We start from the raw sequence: 15,326 nt of genomic DNA on the forward strand, positions 1-15,326 counted from the left end.
TGCGTCTCGTAGCACGTTCATCGCTTCTACGTCACGAGGCAAGATGTATACACGATGCAATTTATCTCCCGAAAGGGAGACCCCGTTGTGTCTCTCGCCCATACCCGTGTAGCGCGATATTTATTAGCGACTGAGATTATTTATCGTTAACGCGAGTGGCGTTCACACATGCTCATTATGTTACTCTCGAAAATTTTACTCAAAAGTACAAAAGAAAAATCGTTAATAAAATCGTCAATAAAATTTAAACGTCGAAATTCGTGACGTCGTCTCTGCATCGTCGTAATTTAAAAGAAACGTCAGATATAAATTTAGGGAGCGCTGCGATTAAATTTCGGATATCGCGCGATTTGTATCGACGCTGCCAAACAACGCGAGGAAGAATTAATATAAGAGTTGCCAACGTTGTAAGACTTGTGGGAATGCTAGTGCTGATTAAAAAATATAAATCGCATCTCGCGGACGCCCGCCGCGGCTCGACGTGAGGCAATCCGTCGCAGACGACCCCCGACGGTCTTCCGGGTTATATTGTACTCCCTACGGTGCAGGTCGCGCCGACGTCGGCCCTTATATTACGACTCTGATCTTCGAGGCGGCGACAAGAGAGACGTCTCTAATTAAAATCTCAACATTTTTAAGTCCGCCACGTTTCCGTCTCGACGAGCGTCTTCCAGCGATAGCGAGTATATCAGATGTTTAAAAGAAAATAATTGCAAAATATTTCGTTCACTCGTCGTTCTTAAAGAGGAGAAAACATGCGACGAGGACACTGAACAATTATTCATTGAATTTTTAATTAAAAAATTATCTCGTATATTTCATATAAAATATATCTCTTTATCATGCTTATATACATACGATACAAAATTAATTCAAATTTAATATCTGTTATTGTGTGAGATATTTTCTAGAAATGATGTATCAAAAAATAAAAGAAATTTTATTATCCCCAAAAAATTTGATTTTATATATATATATATATATATATATATATATATAATAAAATTATAAGATATATTTATATGTAAACGAGCGTAAAAAATATCTTTTGTATCGAGATAATTAAACATAAATAAGAGATCTTTTTTCCTATAGTAATGCCTCACTGCGAACACGTATAAACGAACGAAAGTCCAAACGAGAGTTCAGCGTTAATCAACGTTAATGGAACCGGTATCGGGTGTCCCTTTTTGCGGCAAGTCGACGCGAACGAAAGCCGTTTTCTCTTCATTCTCTCGTCCGGAAAACACATTTCTCGTCGAGAGCGAATTGTCGGACGCGAGTGCGCGAACGTGCGTTGTTATCTATCTACGCGCGGTATTTATTCGACAGAAACCATGGCCGTAACCTTGTTTCCATGGGAATTGTTTGGCAACAGGTGGGGAACATTTCCACGCACCGGCTGCTCACCACCACTCGTCCGCGTCCTTCCATTCCCCCCCGATACACACCGTGCCGTACGGTAATACAATTTCGTTCTCGCCGGCCATCTTTCGACCTTGCTTCCCGATCCCGAGGATGCTGGCGTCGAACCAATTGGCGATTCCCCGCGAGAACCACATCGCGCGGGAAATCGACGATTGTTCGCAAAACGATGCGTATATCGATCGGTGATGCGCTATCGAGAATCGATTAATTCGGTATGAAAGAAAGCTATAATTTTTCCATTGTAACGTTCTACTTTACAGATTATAATTCATTTTAACTTTCTCTGCAATCAAATATTTATTTAATTTATGAATAAATTTTTGCCACATCCACGCAGAGGATTACGTGAAAGCGTTTAAAGAATTTTTATGCGTAACGAATGAGCTTCTTTCTCAACGAGTCTTGCTGAAGCGGAGAATAAGTCATTTTATAAAGCAGAGAGACTAAATGATTCATGCCATAAATTACGGTTATTAGTCACGTAAACCCCCAACACGTGCTCGACACGACGTGGGTCGAGTCAGGCGTTACAATTAATTTCCACGACCTCGTTACCGAGATAATATGTTTACTAGGGGACCGTCCTGAGCGGCTCTTCGTAACTTCCGAAAATCAACTGCTTGCAGGAACACTTTCTCGTTTGAACACAGCGACAAACGTTGCGGATTGTCCCTAACGTTCCTTATCAACGTACTTCTTTCGTCGTGATAAAGAGAAACGTGTTTCCGTAAAAAAGAAGCCTATAATATGTATAAATATATATAAAAAAAAAACCATCAAATATCCCGTAATTTTTGGAAGAGAAAAGTGTGCTTTGATTTTTTTTTTTTTTTTTTTCTAAATTTAATATGTTAAATAAATTGCAACTTTTCGACCCCTAGTATTACGATACTAAAAAGAAACCAAAGCGCATACGGATTGTGAATAAGGTTCTCTAATATTTATTTCAATCTCGGAATGAGAAAACATTTCGCATTCGCGGAAAGTACCGGTGTGCGGAGGAGAGAGCGAGTTATCGCGACCGGGATTTTTAGACGAGGCATCGTATCGTACGCATATCGCGAGAAACCAGCTTCCGCGCCGACCCGGCAATAAGGAAGCGAGCTTCATAAAGAAACCAACTGGAACTCGAACCCCTCGGGACTGAGGAACGCAATTCCGTTTTGTAAATGCGTAATGCCGCCGCAGCCATTTCCTCTTCGAGGCAACTGATCTTCCGCAAGAACACGCACCGTCTCGGCCATTTCGGGGTAACCGGCTGCTGTACCCCGGGGTGCAATCGGTTATTTAGAATTTCGCCCCAGTGTCGCTCCCGACACGGCTTCATCGATTTCCCAATCGTCCGCGCTCTCCCGTTGCGGGTGGACTTTTTACTTACTTCGATAAACACATCCGGCGAAAGCGTTCCCGCAATTTGGAAACGAGCGTGCTTTGTCGATCCGAGCAAGAGTTTTAGCCGCTTGTTTTAATAAGCACCTAATCGGGAGACTGGCAAATAAAATTCCTCATTTAATAAATTATGAAAATTATGTGTGCGCGAGAATCGTAACAAAAATAAGCATTCTAATTTTTAATGTTCGTAAATTAATTTTAATTTATGTAAGAAATAAATTTTGTTTTCTATCTATATTTATCTGCCAATTTTGAAAAAATTTGAAACAGTGAACGCAATTGATCTTGCTTGCAATCTTTGCAATCTGTGGTTAAGTTGAAACGTTCTCACTTTCGATGAAAGTGGAGTATCTCAATGCTGGAGAACTTCGATGCTAAACTCGTCTAGCAGAAATCCTCTCGGCAGCAAACCGCCAGGTCCAGCGAGAAAGATCTTTACGAAACTTTTGACCTTAACTTACCAATCCACCGTGCTGAAGTCTCTCTTTTCCCTCAAGAAACGGAAAGAAACTCACCTAAAAACAGAGGAAAAAAGGTCAAGATCGATCGGACTCGCAGCAAAGTAGTGTTAGAAATAGAAATGACATTTTTTGGCAATATTATTATTGCTACCATGAAATATTTATTACGTAGTATCGCATTTAACGAAACAAAATATATATTTGTACTATTATTTGTTAAAGACAAAATTTGACATATGATAAATGATTAATATATTGCGATATAACAATTAATGAAGTATTCAATTAATAAATTTAAAGAGAGAGGATTATAAATATTCATAATATTCAAAAATATAAAGCAAGCATTACTTAAGCGGTAAGCGTGTTCTATCGGCAAATTCTGTTAATGAAAAGTCGTCGTAATTCCGTTAAAAAATTTTGCCCCGAGTTCCATGGCGATCGTTCCGCTTACAAGATTTACGCGCTCCAGGAGCGACGAAAAATTCCCCGAGTTTGAAGCGAGAAATTCGCGGAAGTTTGCCAGAATCCGAAAGAAGCACTGGATGTAACCGGATCTACGCTAAACGCAAAACTTTCGTAACTGTCGCATAAAGCGAAAGAACGTAACGTCACGACTACATAATCACGACATGGTAGATTTACACGCCAATATTTCACGGTAAAATAGATTTGCGGTTTGAATATTGTATTATAATTTGCAACAAAATCTCTCAAATTAAAATTCCAAAAAATTAAAACATGATTAAATTTTATTAACAACTCGAGATTCAAGAAGAGAGTTGATATCCTAATATTTGAATTTAAAAAAATTAAATCTTTCCAAAGATATATATATATATATATAATATTTAAAATTTTTATGAAAAATATGAGTTTTTGAATACCTAATGAATCTCGCACGGAATTGTGATTTCAAATATAAAATATGAAATAATATAAATAATATAAAATAAAAAAATACATCTAAAAATAAATTAATATAAATGATATAAATTCGCAAAAATTACGGCCATTTAAAAATACTTAAATTCATTACTATTATTTAAAAATTATGAGATAGGATATTTTCTCTGAAACAACCGCTTTTATTTTTCACTAAATTCGCAAATCGAGGAGAACGAGAATGACTCAAATAAGACCAAAAAAAAAAAAAAAAACGCGAACGATTATGTAAAACGATTCCTCAATCTTGCCAATTGTCGACATGCGATGACAGCCCAATAATTCACTGACAATTCGCGCGCAGTCATGGTGGCTATATAAGAGCTTTATCGGCAGCGTGCGCGCAACGAACCGTTACAAGATTTGTCACGGTCGTGTAACAGGTGCCCCGGAGGCTGCATTCCCGGTGTACGTTTCGTCGTGTCGCGCGCTACACGCGTGGCACACGCCGCTTCGTTTCCACCGCGCCGGCTGTCGCGCGTACGTGTATCCCTTATACACGGGTGTGAAATCGCACGTGGGTACCGCCGCCGCTTCGCGTTTCGTCGCATTACGGCGACACGTGACAGCGGTTTTGCACCGTCAACATAACCCGAACAAATTAACCCGCGAACGTTCGCGTCACGAAACGACCGCTGCGCCAAATTAAAATATACGCACTGCGAGAATACGACTTTTATACATATGTTTATATGGATCTTGCACGCAGTTTATTATAAAATGTTTTTCAGTTTATATAGTTATTTTATTAATATAATTGTTTTAATTTTTCTTTGATTTTTAATTTTCAATTTGTCAGAGTATCTCGGCTTATTTTTCATCGGTCTTTGCTCGAAGTGATATAAAATTTCCTTTATGGATAATTAAAAAATCTACACGATAAATCAACTATATCTCGAAATTGCGCGAGGTTTAAAGAATTAAAAACGGCCTCGCTTCCATAGGAAGATGAAAGAAAGGCAGCTGCGCGAGGCGAGGACGTTCCAGGGATAACTTTGCCGATCCAGCTTGTCTCGGCCAAAGCTGCAACTTCCATAGTCGGAAGTTTTCGCGACGTGGCTGGTAGCTGCCGAGACGGGGAGAACGCCTCTTGGAATTGTCTGCTCGCATACGACATACAACTCTGTGCCTAAATTTAACGTGTTACGCCGGCGAACTATGTCAACTGTTATCGAATCCTTCAAGCGAATTATTTTACGAGCAAAACGAGAGGTAAATAAACTTTTAAAAAAAATTTAAGCCAATTTTTTCCGCCCCAGAACTATCTGATAATATACAATATATAAAATGCGTCAACAATGAAAATAAATGTTTTTTAATTCGTTTGTTTAGATTTAGGAGAATAAAAAAATACGCGCGCCATACCAATTTCTCGTACTGTATCTCGTTATTTGTCGTCGTTCCAACGCGTTCGCGATGCGAAGCGATAAGAATCGCAAAAGCGGAAATCAAGGGGGTGGCAAATTTTACAATGCCCCCCCGCCCTCCCCTCCCCCGTATCGGTATTGGGGAGAGAGCGTAAGTTTCTCCTGTATTTAACGTAATTCGCGGTGGCACTGGGAAAGCCGCGCGCGGCTTTTTAATTAAAAGTACCGCGCCGCCATTATCTCACGAATTTATAATCGCGCCTATCTTTCCTTCTCCCCCCCCCCCTCCTCCCCGTCTCGTCCCTTCAACGCACCGCGGAAGTCGGCCTTTATTCTCACGGCACGAGACCTTAATGAGCAATAATTCAAATTTCTATGCTCTCCACCCTCGCGATGCAATAAAGGTGGAAGAAGCGGCGAGCGTAAGCGAGAAACAGGAATGTCTCCATCACGAAGTAACATATTTTCTTCCTAACAAGATTTCACGCGGTTATGATAAGCAATTGGGCTGCGTTTTACGTTATTACTCCATGCTGTGGAGACACGACCAGCATTTTAACAAACAAATTCTCAGAGCGGTACCACCATTTGCAATTATTTATTATTATTATTATCCACTTTGGTACCTTCATATTTTAGCAGATAAATATAGGATATCTTTTTATCTCTAAGATAATACATTTTATTTACACTTACAAACTGTGAGAGTTAATTTTCTTTAAGATAGAAGAATAAGATATATCTTATCAGCTGCTTAAAAATCCGCAAATATAATCGATGCGAAATGGCAGCTCTAGCAACGTGACGAACAAGCCTCGAGAATCGCTGCGCGAACGTGCGTTATCAAGTAACGTAATCCCCGGTCGAGATAAACGGTAGCGGTCGCAGTTACTCGAGCTGCTGACACGAAGATCGACGAAAACGGTTCGTTCGCTGGAAGAGTCGGCCCGGCAAGAAGGAAGGCACGAAGGTCGAGGGTCGAAGAGAGTGCGAAAGAAAGACGAATTTACCGAACGAGGGGAGGATGAGAGAGCCCCACCCCATCCTCGCAAAATTTGCATGCTAATGAGACAACACGGTGAGGCCTTTCTCCGGTGCGACATCCACCCTGGGTGAAGTTTCAATTTATTCATGACGGCCTTCCCTTTCCTCAGGATACATTATTTACACAGCGCGAAATACAAAGGGTGTCGGTCAGGAGTAAAAAAAAATAAGGGGACTGATGGGATGAAGCTCGATGGCCATTCGTTGAAAAATTGGAGCATATACGAAACAACTGTACCATTTAAACTGCCCTTCGGGATATTCGCATATCTAAGTTATTAAAAAAAGAAAAATTTTTCTCTATTTCCATTGATTTAAAGCTAGATATCCTATGAATCCCTACGCAAATTCAATAACTATCAAAAATGCCGGAACGGATGTTCGCGTCGGGCTATCGGCAATTATAGCGAGATTATTAATTAACGAAGAAGCGCGTCCAAGGCAAGAGTGCGCGAGAGACTTCCACGAGACTCATTGCACCAGGTGACCATAAACGCGATTTTAATTATATCGTCGCGATGCGACTTTCGAGATCGTATCTGTCAATCGACCAATTAGCCTTGACGTCTGTCAATCGGTGGACTTTTTCTTGAACAGCTGACTGGGCTGGCTCTCTTAGCCACTGGAGGATAAGGTAGAATCCGGGCTCGTTCGCCGACGGTAAGGAAGCGAATCGGGAAAACAAAACGGTGCATCGTACCGACCAGAAATAAGCCTCCAGCGGCCGTTTCCGCCTCCAGGAGAGATTATCTAATAATAAGTCTCCTTTGAATATCGATAAAGAATTTATTTCTTATTTCTTTAACAATCGCCGATGCCCTAAGAACACAGGAATGTCCATAAAACATGACTCAAATATATAAGAATCTTTTAAGTTACCTCTAACACGTGTCTTCTCTATACAAACGCTTTCTATTATTTAAATCCAGATTAAAAATCGTGATTTCAAAATGACAATGATTGTTATTGATATATTCCGCAATCGCGTCAAGATAGACTCGTTTGAAACGCGCGTGGGCAACTTTTGCCGGCGATTGTACGCGGCCACATACCGAGCCGCGATTTGAATTACAATCGACGCATCCCGCTGTACACGTCCGTTGATTCGTCCGACCGACGCCTCTCGTTAACCACCCGCCATTCTCGTGTAATTTTATGCTAAATTTCCGCCATCGCGCCGTGCGCTCCGCTTTTTGCGCATCGCGCCGCGCGAGTTTTATTTTCCCCTCTCCATTTTTTTTCATCCTTTGTTTTCTTCTTAGCGAAGCAACGAAACAGCGCCGCCATGCTCTCACCGGTCTACTGCCTCTTCCTTCTCCCAACTTTCCGTATCTCTCTCCCCTTTTATTCCGCCTGCCCTTTTGTTTTTAATTCTTTCTCTCGTTCTCGTCGTTTCTTTTTAATTCTCCCCCTCCCCTTCCTTCTTCCTGTTTCTTCACGCGCCCCTGCGCCAGATTGCCTGGCACGATAATCAACGGATGTTCGCTGTGTTCCTCGGAACAATGGCAAGGAGAGAAAGCCAGGTGGAACGAGAATTTCTTGACACGGCACTGGCTGGCCTTGGCCTTGGTGATTTCACATCGTTGCCCGTCGTCCTGTGGCGACGAACGCGCGTCTGGCGCGTTTTATATGTGCATGTGGGTAAAATAAATCGCCCAAAGTAGCGATAAAAGTGAAGCGAAGAGAACGTAATTTGTGTAAATAAAATACATTTGCGACGATTGTGTTAAAAGACATTATCAACGTTCTCATTAAAAGCTTTCCAACTTCTTAATTTATATAGACAGCGCTTGCTTTACGCAACGTATCCACAAACGATACAGATAAGGAGAAAAAAAATTCGTCAGTTTATAAAAAATTGCGGGAAGCGATTCAGTTTTATACAATACAGGATCGATCGCTTACTTTTAATCCGCCGTTCTTATCGAGAGAAAGATACGAGGTAACGATCTTACGTTTTAATTTTATTACGACGCTTTTCATAAAATTGTCGTAAATCTTGAATCTCGGGACAAATGCGGTCTATTCGGAAAGAATAATGATGATGATGATGAAACGAGCAAAGTTTGCAAAGTTTCATAAAAAAAATAAGCTGCCGCGAATTCTCTCGCAATTACCTATTCTTTACCAGTGCGCTCATCGGGAAACCAATTAACAAACAGAGTCCACCCCTTTAACTTCGTTACGTTGACAACGCATCGCGCATCTCGGCGAAAAGGTTACAGATGGCGAGCGGGATGGATCTAAACGAAGATAAATATTGGGACACGAGAAAGGATGAGGATGAAGCGGCATAGTTTATTGCCGATTTATAAAAAATAGAACGCATCGGTCTGCATTTTCTCAGGATCGATAAATGTGCTCCGTTATTGATCGATCTCCTAAATTCGTAAGAATCTTAAACAGGATCTCGAAACGCGTACGTGGTATAGGTATATAAAAAAAATCTGGAATAAAACCGGCGATATAATATGCTCTATAGTCCATTTGGGCGAGAAAAAATTTTTTGAATAGAAAATCGACGATGGAATGAAGCATGCGACATCCTTTTACAGGCCATCTCTGAACAATGGACGTCACGTTGCGTGTACAACCGACATCTCCATATGCACACGCGCACACGCACGACTCGTTTTTACCGCCACTTGTTGGAGCACTGCCATATGTCGTTGAGACGGACATGCGTGCGCCTCGGGAATACACGTGTGCGTGTACAGTCTCGGATAAAAATCGGCTCGCGAAACGGCAGCAGCTCTGATGGTCAGTAGCGAGATATTCAATGTATTACTATATCGTTGCGTTGTTCAATGATGCGAGTATGATTACATTCGAATTATAACGGTATCGTAATCAGCGTGTCAGTTTTTGCCCACGAAAAATTCAAATGCCTCCATCTACCAAGATGATGATATGATATTTATCGAAGCGCGTCTCGCCAAGAATGGTAGTCCAGGGAAACGCCGGCGACGCGTGTGGCCAACGAGTAATTTCACGGTAGGACATGACCGGACTCCCTGAATCGGCTGGAAACGCGAGTCCAATTGACCTAACAGGTCGGGCTGACTAATTGGCAATTGTCGGCCGACGCTGCCGAGCTCATTCGTCTATCGCTTATGTCGAGCATACTCGACTCACGCCTTACGCCCACTTTGCACTTTTCGAGATTACTTTTTTTTTTTGTTCCCCCCTTTAAAACTCGAAGCTTGATAAAGACAAAAATTGCCCCAATTTCTATCGCCTAGAATAACTGACAATTTTTGAAGAAATTATTTTCTAGAAATAATATAATTACGTTACTTTTCTTCAAATAATCACTTAATTATTTTTTTTATTATATGAGCAGTAAAATATTTAAAAATATACTTATATCGTTATTTCTCTTATATTATGACAATTGTCAATTGGTATTAAATTAATGATAATTACTGAAATAAATAGTGTGTCATTTTTCTAATTATTTTTCTTGCTTAAACTCAATTAATAAATTTTAAATATATATATATATATACATAAATCCGCTATTTGGAAAATAAATTTCACAAATAATATTTAATTTAAAAACAATTTAAATAATTACTATAATCAACACTTTAAATATGTCCACCACTGAGCTTCAACTGAAGATTGCGAATGAAGATCAACCACCGCAGTCTGTTTTATTGAGAAGCACTGCGTTATACGAGACATTATAAGGCAGCAAAAACTATCGAAGACCTGTCCTGGGATGAGCAGATTCGCCGTCGTCGAAGCGCTGGAACGGTTGAGAGAACGAAGCAAGAACCATGAAGGTGAACCGGGCAAACGTCGTCACGGAACGAGACGATATTTCGGTCGAGCGCCCTGCACGCGCGAACAGAGACAGTAGATAAATAAATTTCGGACCGGCCTATTCCTGGCAAGAAGTAAATAATTCGCCGCGCGACGCTTTCGCGATAAAAATCTATTCCCGGTGACCCAGACAAATCTCTGGAAACAGATCTCCGTATCAAATTTCCGGCACTCGAAACGAACCTTCGCAGATGGTTGCTCGCGTTATTGTCATTATTCCATTACCATTATCGCCCCATTTACAAGGTTAATCAGAGCGATTGCGACGTTTAGTTGGACGTGAGACTGCATATTATTGTCCAACAATATAAACGACAATCATCGTTTCTTGCCGATTGTGTTCCCGATCGCGTAAAATAGTTCTAATTATTCTGGAGCCGCGAAATGGACAAACCGGCTATTCCAGGATATACTCATATCGACAGATTCGTTTCGAAGGTCGAAAGCATTAGATGGCTGTATCTATGAGCTGCGTCGGTTCGGCTTCAATAATTCAGAAGCCTGACCGGCCGTGCCGCCGATATGTTTGCGGTCGCTGCCGATGGCCTGCGAACGGTCTCGTGCAGCTTTTGCAACACGTGCAACGATTGCACCGACAATATACACGTGTCCGAGGAATCCCTATTTCATGCAAAAACAGTACAGTAGTTTACCTAAGCGTAGTACCCGACGCGTTGCTGTCGTGGAAATTTCTCGCCCGAGATACTAACGGAATGTTTATCAGCTCGTCGATTTCTCAACGTGTATAATTTAAATGTGCGAGCGTCTCATCTCAGTTTTACTTTCAGAAATAAAACCCTTAACTCTGTCATATAATATGCGGAGATTTCTATAAACACGCGCGCGTATCGTGAAAATTGTTCGATTCGTACGAAAGTTGCAAACAGTTACGCGGCTATTTTATGTATATCGCGGTTAATTTCAAAAAAATTAGATTTATTCTAAAAGGGTTAAAGTTTGTTGCTGCGCCGGACGCGGAGTTACGTCATTTGTACCCTCGTAGGTAAAAGGGGGAGTTGCTAACTCGATTAAAAAATTGCACTGGCAGTTACAATCAGCGAGAGTCGGAGGTTGGCCGTTCGTTCGTTTCCCCGGTAACTCCATCGGGGCACTTTGCGTGGGTATAACAATTTCGTTCTTGTCACCGCGCGGGATCGTCGGTTAACTGATGTTTGCAACCGTTAATGAGAATAAAGTACTATTACCGGAAGAAATGGGTGTCGTTTTTTTTTTCCTACGTATCGTGGCTCAAACTGAAATATACCAAGAATTTGTTTAGCCGAAAGTCGACGCGACGGAAACAATATATAATATATATAGTTATACATATACAGGGTGTCCCATTTTAATCTCCTCAGGCAAATATCTCAAAAACCAAGCCCGGAAGAGAAAAATGTTTCAGACAAAAGTTGTTTGGTTTCGAGGGGGCCATAAGATGGTACCATTGGTTTGACCTTGGAAAATTATTTGAAGGTCATGTGAAGGTCAACTTTAAAATCTTAAATGGAAACCCCCATTTTTTATTTAGTATTCTTGTAGCTGACATCGAGAGCTTTCCAAAACACTATAATAAAGTATTTTTTCATTAAGTACTTTTTGAGTTATTTTATATTTTAATCTGACATATTTTGATATAAAAAATAAAATATTTCGTAAAATATTCAGTTTTCGATAATTTTACCGTAATACTTCTATGTACAGAATAATAAGACAAATTAATTAGTGCAAAAAAAACAAATAATTGTTTAAAAAAATACATTGTAAATAATTTTCTTAAAAACAATTTTTTTTTATACAATTTTTTTTATACTAATTTATATATATATATATATACTTTCGTCAAAAACACTGTATCTTTTTGAATGTTTCCTTTTCGCGCGTGCAGTGCGGTTCTATCCTCTAAATAAAGTCCGCCAAAAATCCGGTCGTTTCGACGAGATGTAAAACAAAAATGCTGCTGCAGCTGTGTGCGTGTGCGTGTATTTGTCTCTCTCGCGTAACTAACAAAAAGAACTAGAAATACCAACGTGAGGTCGATTGGCCCTCGGCCAGCAAACCGACGTCGTGTAATTCGATCATCGTGTAAACTTTGCGGTTCCGGGCATTTATGTAATTCTCGCCATTTCCTTCGCTACACCGTTTTCCTTTTAGCCGAAGAGTCGATCGGCCGTTAACGTCCCTCGCCAATTTCACATTCATCCGAATACCGAATGACATTCTACGAATCGCGAACCCTCTTGGCCGGACTCGTAACTTTGTTTCGTTGACGCGATAAAGAGTACGCAAAAATACGCAGCAATGTTCATTGTACAAATAATAATAATTATCTCAATCAAAACGATAATAATAATATTTATTCGATATGTTTAAGTTACTAATTGCAATTTTATTTCCATAATCAACATTAATATATTCCCTATTAATAAGATTCGTTTAATGCCTGCATGAAGATTGCTGCTTTATACCGGTCTTCGTTGATACGATTAATTGGATTTAATAAACAATTCGACCGAAACCAGATAAATAATTCATTTTCGTGTTCACGCGGTAAGCAGGAATCAATCGATAGCACGTACACGCGACAATCGTGCATTCGTATATTTAATAATATATATTAGCAAAACGTAGCACATTGGCGAATCGATAAATTTATGCAAAACGTAGCCCGAATATAATTATAATACGCTTGATCGGGGAATAAAGGCGATTTAAACGAGATGGATTTCGGCACCTAATCGCATTGGCATTAAATACGCCACAAATTCGCTCACACAGAAAATACATTAGAAAAAAATTATCAATGTTTTGACAAATAAATTATCCGAATGCCAATACGCAGAGATAAATTACTTTTCCTACGAATAATTCCTTCATCTCGGATAACGCAAACTCCATACGGCACAAAGCGCGCGCCGCTTTGTCGCTTTGAAATGTTCGATTTCGCATGCGACCACCAATTTGGTTAAGCAAATACGCTATCGATGGGCCGATACGTATATATTTACCGGCGATCGAATAACCGGCGCGTTTTACGCGCAGGAAGGCAAAGAGATTGATAGCCGTTCGTGTTTTTTTTTGTTTTTGTTTTTTTTCCCCCGAAAGTAGATTAACATTTGAAGAGAGCGACGAAAAAATGGAGATGGTTTCCCCACACTTGATCCAAGTAAAAACATATGCTCACAATTTATCGCAATTAATTTACGTTTTTTGGGGGGAAAAAAAAATAGAGAGACCGGCACAAATATTATTTTAAAAGAATAATATTCTCTTCTTATTCTTAAATACATCTCGTCGCGTGTTTAGCGGAAATTATGAATTCCCCTCAAAGGGGTAACCTTATTAAGTCCTATTGTCAGTAATTAAAAGATAAATATAAGTAAGTAAGATTATAAAGCGACGTTCGAACCGCGTGTTTTTCGTATATCTGCCATAATGAAACCTGTTGAACCGAACGGCGTAAAAAAAAAAACTCATCGTGTGGCGATTAACGAAACAGGCTCTCGAGATTCCAGCCGGCGATTATATTCGCGTAAGATTAGCGCGAATTTTACCGGTCGGTGAATTTTAGTTGAGAGATGTCTTTTTGATGACATCGTGCGCACGCAAACTGACTCATCGGCCGAAAGATATTGATTTCTCCGGCTCTTTCCCTGCGCGGGTAACTGATTACGTCGTATGTAAACGGCCCGTATAAACACTATACCGAACCTGATGATTCGATCGATCCACCGCCGTAACTCATGCCATGCTACAGCATCGAGATACAATCACGGCATATTTTTTTTACGCACGCAAATACATTGTTCGATACTGTTATAGCTTCATTTCGTACGACAATATTTAAAAATCGCATTTGAGAGTCATGTAGAAAAAAGATAGAGAAAAATTTATATGTATTTTTATATGTTAATGCGATAATTAAAATTTATATACGTATTATAGAGAAAAATTTATAGAGATGAATTCCAAAAACAAGATAATTAATATAATGGATATACGTATAATAATATACATATATCTCAATAAGATTAAATCGGATCACGCGTAATATAATTCGAAACATATCTTCTTTTTTTTTAATTACGTAAGAAAAAGTTCTCTGTATAATATGAAAGCTTATGATTGATTTAATCCATCATTAAAGTCGATTTTTGAAATTGAGAGGAAAAAATATTGAAACTGTTACAGCTTATATTTAATCCCATTATTAAAATCACTTTTTGAGAGCGAGCTCGTCATTAAATTTCGAGCACGAGCCTCGAACGCTGAACTTTCCATTGTTCGTGGATCGACACAGTCATACGCGTGACGTCAAAAAGTGTCAGACAAGGTTACACATAAGTAAGCCACGTGGAATAGAACGAAATGTCGATGAGGTTTCCTTCTCGCTTGCCAATGTCTCAAGCATTCAAATTTTTGCGTATAAATAGAAGACTGGTCTCGTTGTCTGTTTCGCAAAATAATTCGAAGAACGCGAATTCTATCACGGACTTTCTAATTTCGATTTCCACAAAGAGATCCTACAGGTGGCAACTCGAGTTTGCGATTAAGATTTTTTATACACGCGATAGAGAAACTTCATTAGCTCCACCGGAAACGCATATGGAAACGAGCAACGTTAAAACTAAGGTAAATAAAGGTCGCGCAACAGGCAGAGGTTCCCAGAGAGAAAAATTAAAAAAAAAAAAAAAATTTCACGTGAAAAAATTATTCTTCATCGTAACGATGAATCAGAGATCTTTTCGATAAGACGTATAATCTGTAAACAATTCTGATTGCGTAAATCATGATTACGTTTATTACTTTGAATAAGGAAATAGACGCGAGATAGCACACATATGAAAAGACTCCCGATGTCGCG

The 15,326-nt window shown here is 39.7% G+C and overlaps 1 protein-coding gene across 14 annotated transcripts in view; it reads right to left on the bottom strand.

Moving 5' to 3' along the window:
• Heph (polypyrimidine tract-binding protein 1 heph) overlaps positions 1–15,326 on the bottom strand; it is a 356,236-nt gene that overhangs the window by 240,987 nt on the left and 99,923 nt on the right. The window contains exon 2 of one of the 14 annotated variants that reach the window (XM_070296906.1): positions 3,282–3,335. The exons of the other annotated variants lie outside the window; for them this stretch is intronic. The gene's annotated coding sequence lies outside the window, so the exon portion shown is untranslated. The remainder of the gene's footprint in view (positions 1–3,281; positions 3,336–15,326) is intronic. 14 annotated transcript variants of the gene reach the window in all.

This window comes from Polyergus mexicanus, unplaced genomic scaffold, assembly GCF_030449975.1.
Source record: "Polyergus mexicanus isolate NDT 795.1 unplaced genomic scaffold, iyPolMexi1.0 SCAF_6, whole genome shotgun sequence".
Classification (NCBI taxonomy): Eukaryota; Metazoa; Arthropoda; class Insecta; order Hymenoptera; family Formicidae; genus Polyergus; species Polyergus mexicanus.